This window comes from Scomber scombrus, chromosome 9 (assembly GCF_963691925.1).
Source record: "Scomber scombrus chromosome 9, fScoSco1.1, whole genome shotgun sequence".
NCBI classification, from domain to species: domain Eukaryota; kingdom Metazoa; phylum Chordata; class Actinopteri; order Scombriformes; family Scombridae; genus Scomber; species Scomber scombrus.
The window spans coordinates 730,085-748,941 of NC_084978.1; positions in this window are offsets into that span (position 1 = coordinate 730,085).

Here is an 18,857-nt window from a genome sequence, read left to right on the forward strand (position 1 = left end):
ATTTCAACCTATTATAATATTAAAGTAGTGCTTAGATGTTAATAAAACCTTTAGTTTAAAATACCTTTTAGTTTATTCTGTGGGCACAAACTTTATTAATTTAACTTGTAATGTATTATTTTTATTGCATTAAATGAAGTGAATGTTTGCTGCAGAGCTCAGGTGTCCACATACTTTTGTCCATTTGCTGTTTCTTCTATTTTCATCCTCTCATAAACATCTTCCTCCTTCTTCTCTCACACATTTTCAAAATCTCAGTCTTTTCTCTTCTCTTCTGACACATTTGCCTTCTTCTTCTTCTTCTGTCAGGAAACACACACACACACACACACACACACACACACACACACACACACACACACGGCGGAGGTGAAGTGGAGAGGCTTGTCTTAGCGTGCCATCTGTCCTCGGCGCTGACGTTGGCTCTAATTACCGCGGCTCCCCTGGCTAATGCTGCCTCATTAGGCCGCCGGAGCATGTGCAGCCGACACAAGCACCGCCGAGAATTTGCACCAGGAAACGCGAGCTCGAGCCATTATGGGATCAGGAAATCTGTCTGGTGCGAAAGGCAATTCACACCAGCGGCTAAACGCTCATTTTGCTTCTCTCTCTCCCTCTCTGTGCAGCTCTTCCTCTCTCTGTCGTGCTCCCTCGCTCCTCTCCACTGGCTTTGGAAGGCGTTTTGTCGGAGGCCCGAGTCCAAGAACCAAAACAAAGAAGTCAACAAGGAGTCCTGCTCCAACAGAGAAGAGCAAACACTGAACCTCACACTCTAACTAGAGCTGCACATTATCATTATTTTCATGGTCAATTAATCATTTTGTTTATAAAAGTCTGAAAATACAGAAAAAGTGACGTCTTCAAATGTCTTTCTGTGTTTGACTATCAGCCCGAAACACCAGATATTCACTTTTTGGGCACATTATCATTTATCATTCATTAATTCTCATTAGTTGGTGGTGCTTCTGTCCATCTGCTGAATGTAAGTCTGTTTTTACTCTCTAACACTTTGTTGTTCTTTTAACGTCTCAGCAGCTCGTTGAATTAGTGTTTTATAGAAAGACTGCTCCGATCTTTCTGTTTTAAGTTATTTTATGTAGACGAGTAAAATCTCATTCACACAATTACTGTTATTCTAAAGACATGACGATGACAACATTATACCCAAAGCCTCATAAAGTTAATGAAAGATCTCTGGATTTAATTAAACCTTCATTTATGACGGAGTATTACAGCCGATATCCTTACAGTCGACCAGACAGCTGCTCTAAACAAGTTCTCATAAAATTACGACTTTATTCTCGTAATGTTACGACTTTATTCTTGTAATATTAGCGTGATCACGCTAATAAGCGGTAACAGAGTTATAAGGACGCTTTGCTCTCACACGCGCTGTCACTCTCTAGGGTGCGTTCTTGCTCATTTACTCCAGATTCTGGGAGATTACGTCTCATTTGCAGTTGTCATGGAGACGCTATCAATATGCGGGAGAGTTGGGATGTCTGCGTACAGTGGCTGAAACTCTTTCATCATAAATCTTAAATGCAGCTATTTACATATCAAGGTTTTTTAATGTATTTAATGTTCAGACATGTTAGCAGTTAATCTGAACATGTGAGTCATGCTAACAAGCTAACAGGCTAACGTTACTAAAGTCTTTACATTCAGGATTTCAGTTTTATCCTTTTGTTGTTGTGTTTGACAGACGGAGATTCAGAGTTCCAGTTTACCTGCTGAACACCTGAAGGCTGTTTCATGTTTTATTGTTTTATAGTTTTATAATCTGGCAGCAGCAGCAGACGAGCATCGAGCCCGACGGCGTTGTCACGGCGACTTCACACCCGAAGACTTCCTGTACGATGAACTCTGAACTCTGCAGGTAAGACAGGTTTTCTTCATCTCTGCCTTCATCATGTCTAAATCATTAAATCATCTCAACCCAAAAACATTTCTCCAAAGAAACGTAGATAATAGGATCCATAATTCTGGATTTCTCATATTTTAGTCTGTAGCAGTGAAGCCTGCAGGTTTCCTCTCATCGGTGGAACATTGAGTGTGTCTGACAGTAAATGAACTATTATCACTGAACTCTGCGCAGCTCCTCATGAATCATCCGTCAGACGAGATAAAGATAAAGATCTGTGAAGTCTTTATCTCCTGACTCGTTGTGGTTTCCTCAGTCTGACAGCAGTAAATCTGCTCAGATCGATATAATCGCAGTTTATCAGCGACGGCGTCAACAGTTCAAGTCTTTGTTTAGCAGAGATGTTCAGGACACGAACCGCAGCGACCAGAAACACAACAGACTGTTTACATCTGAGTCTGAGCTGCTATAATTATCTTTAACTTGGTTTTATTAACAATGAGCTTCATGCTGGAGGATTAGTTCATAATAAACAAAACAAACTGTTAACCGCCTGAACTTGTTGTAAATTGTTGGTTTCAGTTTGATGATCGTCATGTTTATTAGGAACTGAACCGAGTTTCATCATCGACGCTCATAAAATATAAAGACGATGAAACAACAACAAGAAACCTGATGATTAATAAGTGTTGGTAAGATGATTAATTCATAAATCAGTTAAACTAGATTTAAAAGCAGCATCAGGTTTGTTTGTTTTTCCTCCAATGTTCAAAAACTATTTAAAAACTCTCAAAACAACAAAATAAAGAAACAAACTTTGTGGAGGAGTTTGATCATATTAATGAAACAAAGACTAAAAACAATAAATCATGTTTTCTACATATTTTTTTTGCTATATTATAAAAGTACAAAATCAAGAGGTTGTGACATGTAGCGCTACAAGCTAACGAAACGCCAAAGACTAATAAGAGATTTGTTCCGTTAGCATAACAAGCTAAAGAGACTCTGCACACGGGACTGCCGAGGACTCGTGTTTATTTAAAAACTCAGATCACGTTAGCTTTAAGATTCCTTCAGACTCCAGCATCAGTTAAACACAGATTATTTAATGTTTGTCATAGTTTTGACAATAATAAGAAAAGACCATCAGCTGGGCCAAAAGAACTTTAAACAAACTATGATCCTGTGAAATACTCGCTGAAAGATTTTGTGTGTGTGTGAAACGATTTTTAAATGATTCGACTCAAACCTGAATTTAATTGCATGTTTTTGAGTGATACGAAAACATGGAAACTAATTATTATTCAACAATTTATTTTTAGTGTAAAATAACAAATCTTTTTAATAGATAACTTAACACAATAAAATAACAGAAAACAATAGAAAGCAGAACATTCCTGTAATAGTGAACATTTAGTACGATAAGAAAAGTGCAAACAGGAAGTCTGTGGAAACATAAACACTTTGTGCCTCTTGTCTTCCGTTATCTTCTTGCAAGCAACAGCACTTCGACCAATGAGAAGAGCTGGATTCTGCATCGTCATTCTGCTGTGTGAGTGTGCTGTCAGCTCATTGGTCACAGAGCAGGAGGGGGCGGGGCAATAAGATTACCGTAACTGTTCATATAAAACGCCATTCATTGATGTTCACGTTAATACGGGACAAAGTGCGTATTGTCCCTTTACAGCTCAGTACAGGACGGTTACCCTAAATACTGCTGACTGCTGCTTCTATTTATTATTTTATTCATTTTATTTATTTCTATTGATCTTATTGATTGCAATACCTTCCTACTGTCTCATCTGTTTCTGCTGCGTGTGTCTAGTTTTTATCGTCTTAAAAGTACAAACAGAGAGTCAGCTGTAATCTCATGTTAAATATAAAAACAATAAAGCTTCTTCTTGTATTTCTAAGAACCTAGAAGATGAAAACATAAAGAGATGAGATCAGGACTCTCTGGATGATCTTTGCTGCTACAACAGAGAGAGTTTCTCCACATCAGCAGCAGATAGGAGGAGTTTATTCCCTCTGGTGGCGTTTAGACTCGTCCATATGTTCAACTAATGGAGACGATGGAGGCCAACTAGGCAACCGATCAACTTCTCTCTGAGCCAGAAGCTGCTAAACACTGTTCTATTGTTTTATAACTATTGTTTAAGGTGTCTTCACATTTGGAAGACTTTCTATTTTTCCACATTTCAGAAAGAAATATTGTTTTTAAACTCCATTTATGTGACAGATTTAAAGTCATTTAATATCATCTTTCCAGGTTTTGAAAGGCTGCTGAATGTGAAGCAGTTCTGTTCCCGAGATATCACACTAACGAGAACAGGACAAACTGTACAGCACTTATATACCATATATCTCTGCACAGAGCACATCATGCTTTAATAATGTTTTCATTCATTAGTTGCTTTTCAAACATCATGCTTTCATTTATCCTCCGCCAGTGAAAGCTATAGTCAGAGGAGGAGAATGTATCTATGACAATACTAAACGAAGGGAACATCGGTCTGAGGGCTGAACGGATAACTTGAATTTTTAGTTTGCTTTAAATGAGACAGAACATCTAATATGTTGGAGACAGCTAGCTTGGCTCGATTCAATAGGAAAATAAATCTGTGTAAGTTTTTGCATTAAGTAAAACTATAAGGCTTGTAAACATGTAGCCGGGTATTTATAAAAACTAATATTTTCCCCGCTTTGTTTTCAATAATAGTTAGTTTTCATCTACATGAACCTGCATAAATAAACTGATAAAACCTAAACAAAGGTTGCAAACCTGACATTGATGCTTTTCTGTCGCATACTGTGACTTTCGGGAACCCAAAAAGTTTTCCCCTGAACACGCAGACACGACTGAGTTTTCCTGAATCTCCACTTTGGTCGGAGGTTTCAGATATAATTGTTTTTAGTGATAAAAGGTAAAAACACGTGAAAATATATCAGTTTTTCTAGATAGCGGCTACGTGTGTCCGATGCCCTAAAACCAGAATATATCATCAGTGTATCACAGCTGGTGACTCTGAGTTTTATGGGTTGTTAAAATCCTTCTGAAGCTAAATGCAGCATTTAAAAACCCGACTGGATAATAAAGATAATAAATATAACAAAGCTTCAACATGACAATAGAACCAGAAACATCTTCATTGATCCGACTGAATCGCCCACACGGAGGCTTCGTTCCAAACTCAGCCGCCAGCGCACGTTGACCTCCACCAATCACTGATCTTCCCCCAGAACCTCGGCCGTCGTCTCTGGAAGCGCATCCAGAACAGGAAGCCCAAATCCAGGCCGCCGCCCACGCTTCCACCGCTCGGCCGAACCGGGCCAAACTCCCACCATCGCGTCGGACCACATCATCTGGGAGGAAGCTGGGCTCTCACCGCCGGCGTCTGTTCGGGTCAGGCCTCCCACCATCAGAGGAGGGGACACACATTATCCCTCCAAACGCTGCAGAACAATCGAAATGTGCCGATCCAAAAAAATTAGAATAAAATCAGATAATACACCTACACACGATGATTTACAGCATTAAATGAGACATAATTGAGCTTTTTAGACAATATTTGGTGGAGAAACCTGGTTGGAAAACGTTAAAGTTTACCTCATTTTTTACTAAATTTCAATAACATCTAAATCCACATATGACGACATTAAAACAAGCCGGTGTTGATCCATGATTCATAACTTAAAACCACCTTAAATACTCTGACAAACACGTATTCATGCTGTGCTTTTCCCCCTCCGTCTATTTTTAGGAGCGATCGAGCAGCAGATGAAGGAACGTCTCAGCGTCTGCAGCAGGTGGAGGGTTGAAATGTCGACTCGCTCAGCTCGGGCTTTGTGACTGGACGTTCGTCATTGTGTTTGCAGCCGGCCGTTGGCGAGCGGGAGCCGGTCCAGACGTCTTGTGTGGAAAATTTCGGACTGGGCACGAGCCGGCCATCTGCAGCTCCAGGCCGTCAGGCAGCCAGCAGCCAAACGCTCAAACACTTCAGCTACTGGAGGCTGTTGGAAGGAAAAGCTTTGACTAGTCATGATTTCACTGTAATGAGCCTCATAATGCTTCTGCTGCTTTATATCAGTGTTCCCTTAGAAAGGAGACTTTCTGCTTTTCATGCACGTACATTTGAATAAAAGGAAATATGTTTTTAACACATATACAATAATCAGGTTAGTTTAATAATCTGCAGCAAACTTTCACTTTTTCTTAATGTATTCTTTTGTTTTCCTTTGAACTGAAAACACATGAAAACAGACACATGAGGAAAACATCTTCATATATTTAACAGTATTTATTTGCTGTAGGGAGAAAAAAACCAAATAAAGAAATATAAAACAAAAATGAGTAAAACCTAACAAACTAATGATTATTATTATTTTAGTCATTTTGTGGCTTTATTAGTGAGCAGCAGAGAAGAGATGAAAATGTTACTGCTGCTTTCTGTCAGTGTTTCTGCTTTTATATAAAAGGAAATACGCAGACAAGTTTAACACATATACAATAATCAGGTTAGTTTAGTAATCTGCAACATGCATCAATCTGCAGCAATCAAGAAGAAAAACTTTCACTTTCTTTCTTTTTCTTTCTTTATTCAGCTTTTTTCTTTGCACTAATTTCACTTTGCATAATTTAGAAAACATCTTCATATATTTAAGGCAAGGCAGTTTTATTTATATAAAGCATTTCATACACAACAGCAACTCAATGTGCTTTATATAAAACAAACATTTAACTAAGAATTGGAAACTTGAGAAATAAAAATAAAACCCAATAATAAGGTTTATTATGTTACTAATAATAAAAACAAAGTACAGAAAAATAAAAAGAGAAAAATTAAAATAACAGTATTTATTTGCTGTAGGGAGAAAAAAACAACAAATAAAGAAATAGAACAAAAACGAGCAAACTGAGCCTGAACTTAACTTTTATTATTATTATTATTATTTTAGTCATTTTGTGGATTTATTAGTGAGCAGCAGGAAAATGTTTCTGCTCGTGTTTCTGGAAGCCATGTTTTTATTTTATTTATTTATTTATTTATCTGTTTTTATTCTTTATTAAACACATTAACAGTCAGTTCAGATCTAATAAAGAAAATATAATAATCACAATAGAACAAAGACAAATAATTTAATTTAGGAAGAAAAGCAACGAGTCGTTCTGGATCATTAATAAAGAGAAGTTTAAAAAAAGGTTATAAAGAAAAAGAGGAACGATAGTTTAAATAGAAAGATAAATAAATGATTAAAGTTTTTATTTTTTAATACACTATAAAGACTCAAAAGTAATATTTAACTTCTATTAAAAACTATTTAAATGATGGAGATTGTTTTTGATATTTTTAGTTTTGTTGATATGAAATTAATCTAATAAAATACAAAGATTTATAATGTTACAAATATTTATTTTTAAGCATAAAACTTCACGCTGCTGAGGTGAATTTAAATGTAAAAACTAATAAAAACTGTTTTCTCTCCACCCCCCCCCCCCCCCCCCCATTCATCACATGACTTCCTATTGGTTTAACCCAACAGGAAGTGACATGACAATCAGGAAGCTCACCTGCACAGTTACAGGTGGATAATAAACTTTAACATCTTTTATCTTTCTACAAAGATCTTCTCTTCAACGAGTAAGTGACTCTCACTCTTAATGTTTACTGTGAAACTTTAATATTTGAGTTTATTGTTTTAACCCTTTAGATGCTGATCACAGTCACATTTAAACCTGTTTATACATTTTAAAGCTGTAAAAACAACTTAGCTAACCATAGACTGTATATATAAAGGACGTAACATCCGTGACGTCACCCATTGGTTTGTGGACTGCTGCTCGGAGGCCAATAGTATCGGATCTGAGCAGCGCCATCTTGAACATTTCAGGTGCATGCTGGGAAAAATAAAGATACATCATGAACATCATACTGCATTGAAGAAGGCTTTAAACTAGCGATTGAGACCATAAACACATTTTGAAAACGTTTACTGAGGTTAGAAATCAAGTGAGAAGTTGGTGAATTCTCCATTGACTTGTATAGAGACGGAAGTCCTTTTGACACCAAAACGGTCGCCCCCTGGTGGCCTTTTGATAGAATGCAGTTTTAAGTTACTTCTACGTTGGCCTCATTTCAGAGGACCGGAGCTCCCCGCCTGCTGCTGAGTTAGCAGCAGAAAGTTCTCAGACCTAGCGTCCATGTTTCTGGTAGAGGTGGTGACTTTGATTGACAGGTGACACTCAGTAGGGGGCGGGGCTTCAGCGGACTCGGCGGCCACTCCCACAGCGTTTGGGAGCAGAGAAAGAGGCAGACTATTACACAACTTTGAAGCCTAATTTCATATATTTGGCGATTTTTTTTAATCATTCAAATTTGGCAGGGTGGTTAACAACACACTTTACTGTGGTATGTCAAACTCAGAACACATATTTATTCTTTACACAGACTTTAAATTAAACTAAAAGTGAGAAAAATATGAAGGTTTTATGTCTCAGAGTATAAAACAGCTCTCATGTGAAGCTAAACTCTCTCTTTTCATCTTTCTTTTTATTAACAGTTTAAACAGCTGATTTTATTTATATTAAACGGCTTTAATGAACTCTTCCTCTTCTACACGACTCCATTAAACCCAGTTAGAGCAGAAAGAGTCTCATCTACTGATAATAACATTCTGCAATTAAACTAAACAATGAGCGAAGAAAAGAAGCAGCTTGAGTGTGAAGTTCCTCCATCTTCAGACTGCAGGTAGTGTGTGTGTGTGTGTGTGTGTGTTACTGTGTGTGTGTGTGTGTGTGTGTGTGTGTGTGTGTGTTCCCTCATTACGAGCTCTGGATTGTTTGTACCTTCTCACCTGTCTGAGAGACGGAGGTGTCAGCTCCGCCGCCTTCAGGTGCAGAGATGATGTCACCTTCCCTCCTAAACAAACACACACACACACACACACACACACACACACAAACACACACACACACACACACACACACACACACACACACACACACACACACACAGGTCTATGTTGTTTTATTTCTGTGAGCTCTGTTCAGGTTTCTTTAGTGAATATTTTCTCACCTTTAATATTCAGTGTGTGAGGTAAATAATCTCCTCAGCCTTTTTAACTCTTTAACTTTTTGAGTTTCTGTATTATTTTTTTTCTCTGCAGATTTAAAATTGTAGAGCTGCAACTACAGATGATGATTTATTCTGTAAGATAATGAAACATCTTCTCACCTCAACCTTAAACCCAAAGAGAGGAAATTAAATCTGATAGAAAACAAAGAAAAGCAGCAAATCTTCAGACTAAAGAAGCTGGAAGCAAAGAATGTTTGATTATTGATTTATTATCAGAATAACTGCTGACTGATAGGACGACGTCTGGGTCCAGATCAGGGCCGCGGGCCACATGTTGGGGACTTATGTGAATAACTCCAGATTCTGGTGATGTGTGCTCACAGACTGTGAAAAATAATGGTTCTACTAAAGGTTCTACTAAAGGTTCTATGGTTCTACAAAGAGCCGACTCCAGCTGAAGAGCCTTTTTATTTGGAGGATGGTTCTTTGCAAACTTTATGTGGTTCTTTAAAGTACTAAAGGTTCTTTATTTTAAGTTATTTGGTGACAGGTAATAGCATTAAATTAGGGTTTGAAAACACATTTTATTCCATATTTTCTTTTAATCTACTGAAGCTGCTTTGCACCCATAAAGAACCTAACTGGTTCTTTAATGAACCAGTTAGGTTCAACAAAGAACTGTCTTGAAATTAGTTCCATAAAGAACCGATTCTAGCAAACGTTCCTTGGAGAACTATTGATGGTTCCTCTAACTGTTTTTTGATGGTTCTTTGACACAGGTTTAGAGAATCTTTAAGGAACCTCTTGCTAAATGGTTCTTTGTTGAACCAAAAAGGTTATTCTACGGCATCTCTCCAAAGAACTGTTCTAGTGTTAGCAGCTTTATTATTCTGTGTGTAGAGCGACTGAGCAACCAGTAGAACCAGTAGAACCAGTAGAACCTGTGGAACCAGTACAACCAGTAGAACCAGTGGAACCAGTGGAACCAGTGGAACCAGCTGGTGCATCAGTAAACAGATTAAATGAGTGTATTTGTATTAATATTCCAGACGTGACCCTGCTGACCATAAACACAGCAGCTGGTCTGAGACTTTAACACCTTTAAAACACTCCGAGGTTCGTGAGGTCCATTACCCAGAATCCTTTGCAGCAGCAGCGGCGACGGGATGCATATTTTAACACAGTTTATTTTTTTTAATGGTGTTCGCTCATTTTGGGAATATGGAAGAGAGAGAGATGCTTACCTCGTTCACACCTCTGATGAGAGAGCTGGAGGTGTGTGTGTGTGTGTGTGTGTGTGTGTGTGTGTGTGTGTGTGTGTGTGTGTGTTGAAGGTGGGATAATTGATTTGGACAGTCGCCAGAATTTAGGAACATCTGGTTGGTCGCCTCCCGATGACATCACCACACACCTGAGATGTGTCTGCAGCATTTAAAATACTGTTCTTCTTTACACCTCTCTCATTTTAGGAGAAAGAACATCTCCTATCACACAATATCATGTCCTATTTTACCTCAGACATGAAAATATAACATAGTAATAATGATGTAAATGTATTTAATGTAAAGGTAAAATGAGCAGAGCTTTATGGAGCTGTGGGGTTTATTGTAGAACCATTAGAGCCATCAGTCTTCACTGCTACATCATAACATCCTCATAACTACTATCTTATTACAACTATTAACTATTCATTTACCTAAAACACATGTCAATAGATACGGAGATAATCTGACCCAGAACAGCCTCAATGGACAAACATCTGGAGCACAAATACTAAATATAACATTTAATATGTTTTAATGTTGTTGCATTTTGGGCCACTTTAGGAAAGTCATCAAATCTCATTATAAAAGACATTTGAGGAGTGAACAACATGAGAGGGTTAAAGAAGGAAAATTAAACCTTTTTTGTTAAATTACAGAAAAAACTACAACTCCCATAAACAGAACTACAGCTCAGGTTTTTCCTCCTGAAGTCATTTAAACTGTTCTCAACACGTCTGAACCATAGACTGTATATATAATGGACGTAACATCCGTGACGTCACCCATTGGTTTGTGGACTGCTGCTCGGAGGCCAATAGTATCGGATCTGAGCAGCGCCATCTTCAACATTTCAGGTGCATGCTGGGAAAAATAAAAACATGGATTCTACTTATATGGACATCAGGAGGAGCATGAGGAGCCCTCCTGAACCTGTGAACCAATCAACCTGTCAATCACCACGTAGCCACGCCCTAATGCATACCCTGCTTTATCGTCACATATAAAATCAGGGAGGCCAAAATGTCCCAAATGAACATCATACTGCATTGAAGAAGGCTTTAAACTAGCGATTGAGACCATAAACACATTTTGAAAACGTTTACTGAGGTTAGAAATCAAGTGAGAAGTTGGTGAATTCTCCATTGACTTGTATAGAGACGGAAGTCCTTTTGACACCAAAACGGTCGCCCCCTGGTGGCCTTTTGATAGAATGCAGTTTTAACTTACTTCCGAGTTGGAAGTTAACTCGTTTCTCTCCTCTTTTTTCTCTCCTCCCTCGTTCCTGTCCTCCCTCGTTCCTCTCCCTTGTTCCTCTCCTCCCTCGTTCCTCTCCTCTTTTTTTCTCTCCTCCCTCGCTCCTCTCCTCCCTCGTTCCTCTCCACCCTTGTTCCTCTCCTCCCTCGTTCCTCTCCTCTTTTTTTCTCTCCTCCCTCGTTCCTCTCCTCTTTTTTTCTCCCCTCTCCTCCCTCGTTTCTCTCCCTCGTTCCTCTCCTCCCTCGTTTCTCTCCTCCCTCGTTCCTCTCTTCTTTTTTTCTCTCCTCCCTCGCTCCTCTCCTCCCTCGTTCCTCTCCACCCTTGTTCCTCTCCTCCCTCGTTCCTCTCCTCTTTTTTTCTCTCCTCCCTCGTTCCTCTCCTCTTTTTTCCTCTCCTTGTTTTCTCTCCTCCCTTGTTCCTCTCCTCCCTTGTTCCTCTCCTCCCTCGTTTCTCTCCTCCCTCATTTCTCTCCTCTTTTTCTCTCCTCCCTCGTTTCTCTCCTCCCTCGTTTCTCTCCCTTGTTCCTCTCCTCCCTCGTTCCTCTCCTCCCTCGTTTCTCTCCCTCGTTCCTCTCCTCCCTCGTTCCTCTCCTCCCTCGTTTCTCTCCTCCCTCATTTCTCTCCTCTTTTTCTCTCCTCCCTCGTTTCTCTCCCTCGTTCCTCTCCTCCCTCGTTTCTCTCCCTTGTTCCTCTCCTCCCTTGTTTCTCTCCTCTCCTCTTTTTTTCTCTCCTCCCTCGTTTCTCTCCCTCGTTCCTCTCCTCCCTCGTTTCTCTCCTCCCTCGTTCCTCTCCCTCGTTCCTCTCCTCCCTCGTTTCTCTCCTCCCTCGTTCCTCTCCTCTCCTCTTTTTTTCTCTCCTCCCTCGTTCCTCTGCTCCCTCGTTTCTCTCCCTCGTTCCTCTCCTCCCTCGTTCCTGTCCTCCCTCGTTCCTCTCCTCCCTCGTTTCTCTCCCTCGTTCCTCTCCTCCCTCGTTCCTGTCCTCCCTCGTTCCTCTCCTCCCTCGTTTCTCTCCCTCGTTCCTGTCCTCCCTCGTTCCTCTCGTTCCTCTCCTCCCTCGTTTCTCTCCCTCGTTCCTGTCCTCCCTCGTTCCTGTCCTCCCTCGTTCCTGTCCTCCCTCGTTCCTCTCCTCCCACCCGCTCGGCTCAGAATCTGTTTCACTCACTAAATTGGCTCCTCAGACACCCTTCCCCTTCTTCCCCGTCTCTCATTTAAAAAGTGAGAAATTATAATTATCTGAATTATGCTTTTAATGATGCGTTAATTAGAGTCATGGAGTGAGATTAGCCTATGAATTATTACTTGTGAAATCATTCCAGCTTCATGCGAGCTGGTGGTGCAGGCGGAGAGAGAGAGAGAAATGTTTCCGTGCTCGGTGATTAGCGCAGCAATAAATAACAGAACAGATTGTGGTGCATATGTTTACCATTACAACTTTTAAACCAACGCTTTAAACTCACACCGACTGTCCTGTGCTGGCAGGAGCTCAGCTCAGTGTTTCCTGCAGACGCTCCACTCGCTCCAAATGTGAACTATTATTAAACTGTGTGAGGAACAGAGCCGATTGTTGATCTCTCAGCTTTTTACTGTGTTGGTTAAATGTGTCTGATTAGCTGCTCTGAGTATGTAATGTTTTAATGTTCACAGAGGATCATTGTGCTGGTTTTAACCTGTAACATGTTAAATATGAGGCCTGTGCAGGTTCATTTCTTTTTTTAGTTTTTATCTTTTAATCTTTATTTTGCATTATCTTATCTACTCATTAGCTACCAAGTACATTTTTACCTTATTTGCGATGTTGATTTTGTTCATTAATCAGACTATGAAGCTCTTTGAGTTGCAGAGATCTTTGACTGCCTGCATCTCTGTGACTGCAGCATAAAACCTGATCTACTCTGATCTGGTGTTTACATTTAATCAGAACAGACGTCTTGCAGCTGTGTGATTTGTGCAGATTGATCTAAACATCACGTGACCAAAGATGAAGATCAGTCAGCTGATCAATAGTAGTTGTTGTTTACGGTTTATCGTAGCGGCTTCGTTCAGTATTTCATTGACTTTTTCGAACAGTTTTCTTGTTTTTCTTCCATCTAAACGTGAGATAATATTTAAGTCTTTTAGAGTTTGACTCTCTGCTGTGGATCAGCTGCTCTGCTGGGAAGCCTCCACATCTACTAATGAGGAAACGTCACATTTAGGCTTCGACAAGGCGGAGCAGAAACAACGCAGTGAGATAAGTTTCTGTTTCAACGTTTACATGATAAACTTTTACCTTTGATCAGTTTGGGAAAAGGAATATTCTACATTTCTGAAACCAAATGAAACTCCATTTGGTTTGTACCAGGCGGGGAGTTCCGGTCCTCTGAAATGAGGTCAACCAGGAAGTAACTTAAAGCTGCATTCTATCAAAAGGCCACCAGGGGGCGACCGTTTTGGTGTCAAAAGGACTTCCGTCTCTATACAAGTCAATGGAGAATTCACCAACTTCTCACTTGATTTCTAACCTCAGTAAACGTTTTCAAAATGTGTTTATGGTCTCAATCGCTAGTTTAAAGCCTTCTTCAATGCAGTATGATGTTCATTTGGGACATTTTGGCCTCCCTGATTTTATATGTGACGATAAAGCAGGGTATGCATTAGGGCGTGGCTACGTGGTGATTGACAGGTTGATTGGTTCACAGGTTCAGGAGGGCGCCTCATGCTCCTCCTGATGCCCATATAAGTAGAATCCATGTTTTTATTTTTCCCAGCATGCACCTGAAATGTTGAAGATGGCGCTGCTCAGATCCAAAACTATTGGCCTCCGAGCAGCAGTCCACAAACCAATGGGTGACGTCACGGATGTTACGTCCATTATATATACAGTCTATGGTTTGAGCCTGTTTATTGTGACTGAGGTGTTTACATTCGGTTTGTGCTTCTAAACCGAATCTAATGTTAATATTAGAGGAACGAGCCTCTTTGTGTGATCAGAGACGTCACAATGAGAAATAAGAAGATCTCAGCCATTAATTTAGTTAAAGCAGGAATATTATTATTATTATTACTGAATGATGAGTCTGTAGTGAAACAGCAGCCTGGAAGTTAAACCAGGACTGAAGATCAGCTGCTTTCAGTTTGTTGTGACAGTCAATGACTCATTATTTTAACTATGACTCATTATTATTTTAAATATGTCCCGGCACACAGAGACAAACCCAAAGTAGTTTATGTCTCATTGCACTTATGTAAAGCGCGTCGGCCATTATTAGCCGGCTTTATTTCCATGCAGTGAAGCCGGAGACACGCTGCTGTTAAACAGGCTTAATGGCTCTATTAGTGCTGAGTGACTCTATTCATCCTGTTCCTCTGTGCAAAGTGAAGCTCACAGGTTTTATATCAACTACTTAACAGCTTTTACTCATTTTAAGACCATTTCTGCTGCAGGAGAAGTTCAACCTTTGAGGCAATAATGAAAAACTTGTTGTTCTTTTGCTCTTGTTTGTTTGTAAGTGAGACAGAACCATCGATGTTACGCTGTGAACACAGAGAGGAGCGGCCTGCAGCGAGGTGCCATGAAATCTCTCTGTGAACTACGGCCAAAGAAAATAAGTTTAACTTTTTTTGGCGAAGTGCGGCTGAGAGGAAAACTGCAGCCAATCAACACACAGAGTCGTCTGACGTGTCGAAGTATGTTTCAATAAATGTTTCCCGCCTGAAACACATTTAATAATGTTAGATAAACTTATTGTCACACAGACGACTGTTCAACCACATGAAGAGAAGCAGAAACAGAAGCTGGATGAACAGAGATCGTCAGTCTGCTCTGTGAGAGTTGAGCTGAGATGTTATTATATCTGCATGTAGGTCACACAAGTGATGAAACAGGATGTTTTTAAGTTGATGACATCATGATGAGTCGATCTGTGATGCAAACACAGCTTTCAACCATTGTGTCGTCCTCCCGGGTCAGATCAACCTCGTCTGTTTTGACTGTTCCTTCTTTCCTTCCTTCCGTCTGTCCTTCCTCCCTCCATCTTTCCTTCCTTCCTTCCTTCCTTCCTTCCTTCCTTCCTTCCTTCCTTCCTTCCTTCCTTCCTTCCTCCCTTCCTTCTTTCCTCCCCCCTACATTTCTCCCTTCCTTCTTTCCCCTGTCCTTCTTTCCTTCCTTCATCCCTTCCTATTCCCCCCCCCTCCCTCGTACCTTCCTTCCTTATTTCCTCCGTCCTTCCTTCCTCCCTTCCTTCTTTCCTTTCCTCCCTTCCTCCATCCTTTCCTTCCTTCTTCCTTCCTCCCTTCCTTCCTTCCTTCCCTCCTTTCCTTCCTTCTTCCTCCCTTCCTTCCTTAACTCTTAATGATTATTTAGAAGAATTCATTTTCCATTGAAAACATAAAGTTTAATGAGATGACGTCTCTTTGTCAACTTATCTCCCTTCAGAGAACATCAGATATGTCAGTAGTTTATTACTGCAGCACAGAATGACTCTTCAGTGTGTTCACAGCGTTAAACATTTATTTGTGAATCTTTACAAACGTTCACGGAATGAACCAAACAGTCCGGCTTTACTAGAGTCAAGTCAACATTTAAAAAAGACACACAAGAAAGACACATTCATAAAACACATACTTCTCTAGACATAAAAGTGCATAAAAACCCTGTATAAAGGTGAAGTGAGAGCATTGTAAATTGCACAGATATATTGCACAGACCCAGGAGACAATATAATATAATAAATATGATATGATATGCTGTGAGGTAGGTCACTTTGTTTTGGCCAAGAGTCTCACTGTGGCAGGAAGAAGCTCTTAAAGAAGTGTGTTTTGTTAGTGGTGATGCTGTCAGTGTTTGTGTGTCTGAGGTTGTATGTGCAGGGTTTGTGTTTGAGCAGGGAGTGAGCTGGATGTGTCTCTGATGATTCTCTCTGCACATTTCAAATCTTCATTATAACTTTACATCGTCATCGTTTATGTTGAGAACTCGTCTATAATGAGTCCACATACAGACTTTAGATCATAAACTGTAAAGATGGCCGCTCCTCCTCCTCACTGCCGGAGCCAAACAGAGCGAGCAGGAGTCATTTGTGTAATCCCAGCCTGTAATAACACCGGCTGGAGCGTTTTGAATCGCAGGCGAACATCTTCGCTCAGCCGTCCTCGGTGTTTAAGGCCTGGCGACGAGCCGCAGGATCCTCTGTCCAAACCCCGCCAGGGAAATCAGCCTGCTAATTTGCAGGATGTGCCGTCCTCGTCCCCGCTTTAAGCATGCATGGCTGCAGCTGAACAAGCCGAGAGGAGGAGGAGGAGGAGGAGGAGGAGGAGGAGGAGGCTCGCTTTCACTGTCTGAAAGGAGCGAGACGGATAACGAGGCCTCCTCTTAACCTGCTGATAGCTTTTAAACAAATGATCCCAGCTCACTCACTGATGTCTTTACTCAGGCTGGGAAACATTTAACAGTTTGTCTCTGCTCAGAACCAGCTGCTGGAAAAACTAGTTTTTAAGAAGATGAGAACATTCATAAATACATCAGAGGAAAAGAAAAGGTTGTTTAGTTTATTAAGATCTCCAAAAAACAATATATTATATAAACTCACAATATTTTAGAAAAATACAATACAACAAAAAAGATGAAAGAAAAAAGAGAGAAAGCAAGAGAGTAGAAATCAGCAGCAGAGTGAAGCCGCGGTGTTATGACCCAACTGGTTTCCTTACCGAGCAGATCCAGATTCCTCACAAATTCACAAATATACATCATATTACTTAGACTAGATTTTTAAGTTGCAGTTCTATATATATAAGCTCACTTTCAGAAAAATATTCGCTGCAGTAGATGTTGAACTGCGACACCAGAAATATGTTTTATATTAGACTTGAACCAGATTTAGCAAACTGTTCATTCATTGGACGACGAGCCCTTCTCTCCCAGCATGCTTTGCTCCATTACACATTTTAAGAACAAAGAAAATAATATATTGCAGTTATCATTTTTAAATATGCAACCATTGAAATTGTAGAATAATGAAATAGGAGTTGATCTAAGTTGCAAAATTGGAAATGATGAGAAAGAACTGGAGCACAAGAGTGAGCATGACTGAGAAATACACAGCAAGAAAGCGTTATAAATACATCATGGATTACATAGAACTGATGTATAAGTCGTGTAGTTTTCTCAGTATCTCGTGGCATTGTGTCACTGGAGCGTTACCTGCATACATTACATGACTGAATATTAACCGGCTCATGTTAGTAACAGCCGGTCTGCAGAGTATTGATGATGTCATCGGTCTACCGGGAATCGTCCCGTCTCTCCCGATGGCCGCCTCGCCTACGGTAGAAATATATGTTCCATCATCCTGCCCTAACCCTAACCCATCCTGCAGAATGAGTTTTAATGTGTAAAGTGAGTCAGTGTGAGATCACATGGAGACAGAAGCAGAACAACAACTATGGATCTGATTATTTAACTCTGTTCACACTGACAGTAAATCTGCTGTTTGTCTGACTGACGTAATAACTGTGATGTTTAACCTTCCAGCAGAAGTGACGTCTGGTCAGCTGGAGAATCACAGTAGAGACACGTGAAGCTGTGATTGGATGAAACTCAGGTTACTGTCAGCTGTTAACAGGCTGTGAGAGTTAAAGCTCATCGATTGTGTTAATGTGACTCGTTTACATTCACTTGAGAAGGAAAAAACTAAAAACTTCCACAGGAAGCCTAGTGGCCAGTTATTGTTACTACATCTAACACTACTACTACTACAGTCCTCAGTTAGCCAGTTAGCTGAGCTAGCAGCCGAGTTAGCCGCCGAGCTAGCAGCTGAGTTAGCAGCCGAGTTAGCCGCCGAGTTAGCAGCTGAGTTAGCAGCAGAAAGCTCTCAGACCTAGCGTCCATGTTTCTGGTAGAGGTGGTGACTTTGATTGACAGGTGACACTCGGTAGGGGGCGGGGCTTCAGCGGACTCGGCGGCCACGCCCACAGCGTTTGGGAGCAGAGAAATAGGCAGACTATTACACAACTTTGAAGCCTAATTTCATATATTTGGTGATTGTTTTAATCATTCAAATTTGGCAGGGTGGTTAACAACACACTTTTCTGTGGTATGTCAAACTCAGAACACATATTTATTCTTACTTTACACGGACTTTAAGGAATGAATCCACTGTGTAAATACTCGTCTGGTTGCAGTTAAACCTTAAAAAACAGAAATGTCTTCATTAAGTTTACATAATTAATTTTTTAGTCGTCTGATTATTTTAGCAGCTTGAGTCTCTGTTAGTAACTTTCTGTTTTATTTAACATGAATATTAAACCCAGTGAATATAGTTTTATATCTGAGCTCAGGAATCCTATTGTGACGTAATCAGACTTCAGGTTATAAATCGTTCCTCTTTGTTCAGACGCCAACTTCCTGCTGAAACTCTCCTCTCTGC